The 3,163-nt window shown below is 42.5% G+C and overlaps 1 pseudogene; it reads right to left on the bottom strand.

Moving 5' to 3' along the window:
- Window positions 1–224: 224 nt before the first annotated feature.
- Window positions 225–1,177, bottom strand: LOC138397245 (olfactory receptor 7A17-like; annotated as a pseudogene).
- Between the last annotated feature and the right edge of the window lie 1,986 nt (window positions 1,178–3,163).

The raw sequence follows: 3,163 nt of genomic DNA, 5'->3' as shown, positions 1-3,163 counted from the left end.
CTTGGGAAGGTAAGAAAATGACAGAGGGAAAAAAATCTATTTAATATCAGAGAGAGCAGAAACCTTCATAAAGGAAGTTGCTTAAATTTGATAAAGCAGTTGAGTTCAAAGAAATGGAAACTTCAGGAAATAAAGAGAAGGAATAATTTCTACATCCATGATCTGATTAAACAACAGCCATCTCTGGCTCTGGGGCTTTGGGCCCTGCCATCATGGGTCTACCTTCAGCCCCAGGACAATTGGACCTGTTCTAGTTTCCCTCCCAAAGAATCCTTCAAAGCCCTCTTTATGTCTTTATTCCTCAGGCTGTAGATGAAGGGGTTCAGCATGGGAGTGACCACCGTGTACATCACCGAGGCTGTTGCGCTGGAGTGTGAGTTGTGTGTAGCAGCAGAGCCCAGGTACACCCCGAGGCTTGTGCAGTAAAATAAGGAGACGACCGCGAGGTGAGATGCACAGATGGAAAATGCTTTATACTTCCCCTGAGCCGAGGAGATTGCACGTGTGGAGGAAACTATCTTAGAGTACGAATAAAGGATGCCAGCAAAGCTTCCACCACCTAGCACTACAGCTACAGAATACATCGCCATGTGATTAATAAAAAGGTCTTAGAACAGGCGAGGTGTATTATCTGATCAAGTTCACAGAAAAAGTGGGGGATTTCCAAGTGTCTACAAAAGGACAGTGACAACACCATTAAGCTTTCTAGCAAGGAATGCAGGATATGTGTGATCCAGGACACCAGAACCAGCAGGCCACAGAGGCTGGGTTCATGATGACCGTGTAGTGCAGGGGTGACAGATGGCCACAAACCTATCATAGGCCATCACGGTCAGGAGGAAGTTGTCCAGTCCTACAAAGAGTAAGAAATAGTACATCTGGGTGATGCAGCCTGCGTAGGTTATGACTTTGTTCTGTGTGTGGATATTCACCAACATCTTTGGGACAGTGGTCGAGACCAAGCAGATGTCTACAAAGGACAGGTTGGACAGGAAGAAGTACATGGGGCTGTGCAGGTGGGAGTCTGAGATTGTGGCCAGGATGATGAGCAGGTTCCCAGCACAGTGATCAGGAGCATGGACAGGAACAGCCCAAAGAGGACGGGCTGCAGTTCTGTGTCCTCTGAGAATCCCAGAAGATGAAATTCTGAAATTTGTGTCTTATTTACTGGATCCATGTGGTTGACGTGACTACAAAAGAGAAAAAGAACAGGACACAAAAAGAACAGGACACAAGCATATGTAACAAACGTATCAGAAGTGCCATCATTTATATTGTGTAGTCAAGAAGTTAATTTAAAAAAATAATTATTTATTTTAAGTTGATAGTTAAAATTGTAGTGTGTACAACATGGTGTTTTGAAATATATATACATTATGGAATGGCTAAATCTAGTTAACTAATATATGTATTATTTCACATAGTCATCATTTTTATAGTGAAAACACTTAACATTCATTCTCAATATTTTTGGTGAATGCAATATATTGTCATCAGCTAGCCACCATGCTGTCCAATAGATCTGTTAAACTTACTCCTCCTAACTCTAATTTTGTATCCATTGACCAACATCTCTTCTCTCCCACAACTGCCCAGCCTCTGGGAACCTCCATTCTATGAGCAGTTAATTTCTGTATTTTGTGTGTGAATCTGGTACCTCTTAGGAGATCCCTTGTCATCTCTGATTAGGAACTTCTTTCCCACTCTCTGTCTTTCTCAAAGGGCATGTATTCTCCAGTTTCAGTGAGAAAATATTTCACTAATATAAATTCAATTTTGACATATTCCAGGTACTGTCTAGACAATGAGTGAATGGTGCTATAAAACAAAAATCCCTACAGTCTAATGACAGAGAAAGAAAACAAACAAAAACTAAACCAAACCAGAACAAAACAAAAAACCATGTCCCCACATGCTGCCCAATGCCTCTCACCTGTGGTCCAGCACTGTGGCACTGACCCATCATGAGCTGCCTCCCACCATATGCTACCATTGCACCTGGACCTTGGTGGATTGAATATCCACAGCCCTGACATCTACCTCCACTGCCTAGATAGTCTCACTCAGCAACTGCCACCACCATGGGGAGATCAGGGCAGAGTAATCTCTTGCAACAGCTGCCTCCATGGAGTAGAACTCACCCAGCCCCCCACCCAAGCTTACAACAGTGGCCTGAAGACCAATCCACCACTCCACATGAAGATCCCCAGGCACTGGCTTGGACTGTGACAACCACAGGGGAATGGAAAAACCACAGGGGAATGCGGCAATGCAGAACAGCTGCATTACAGGCTCTCAGGACATCTGTCCCTCTCCTGCTAGGTCAATCTTCCAGAGAAGAACACAAAGGTACCATCTAGGGCTGTCTCATTCTTCTCCCTAATTAGGAGAGTTCCCAGAAAAGAAGAACAGGTGCACCACAAACCTATCTGCCCTGAGCTGAGAAGAGGTTACAGATGAGAAGAAACCAGGAAAAGAACTCTGGCAACATGAAAAAAACAAGTTCATTCAACAGCCCAAAGGATCTATTGATCTACAGCAATGGACCTCAACCAAAAGGAAATTGATGAAAGGTCAGAAATGGAATTTAGAATATGGATGGCAAATAAGATGAATCGGATTGACGAGAATGTTGAAAACCAACACAATGAAGCCAAAAATATTTCCAAACATGAATGAAAAAAATGAAAAAGTCCCTAAAGAGATAGACAACATAAGAAAAGATGCCAGAACTTAAAGAAATGAGTCATTTAGGGAATTTCAAAATACAGGAAAGAACTTCAACAGCAGGCTGGACCAAGCAGAAGAAAGAATTTCAGAGCTTGAAGACAAGAATTTGGACTAGGGATTCTTGTCCCCACAGTATGTTTTTGTCTGCTTTGTCAAAGATTAGGTGGCTATATAAGGATGGTTTGATATTTGAATTTTCTGTTCTGTTCCACTGGTCTATGTCCCTGCACTTGTGCCAATACCAGGCAGTTTTAAGAACCACAGCCTTGTAGTATAGTTTGAAGTCTGGCAAATTAATACCTCCGATTTTGTTTTTATGGCTTAAAATTGCTCTTGCAAGAATCCCTATTCAATAAATGGTGCTGGGAAAACTGGATAGCCACATGTAGAAGACTGAAACAGGACCCACAGCTTTCACCTCTCACAAAAATCA

Source organism: Eulemur rufifrons, chromosome 2 (genome assembly GCF_041146395.1).
Source record: "Eulemur rufifrons isolate Redbay chromosome 2, OSU_ERuf_1, whole genome shotgun sequence".
NCBI classification, from domain to species: Eukaryota; Metazoa; Chordata; class Mammalia; order Primates; family Lemuridae; genus Eulemur; species Eulemur rufifrons.
The sequence above is the reverse complement of the archived record's forward strand: the minus strand, read 5'-3'. Positions and strand labels throughout refer to the sequence as shown.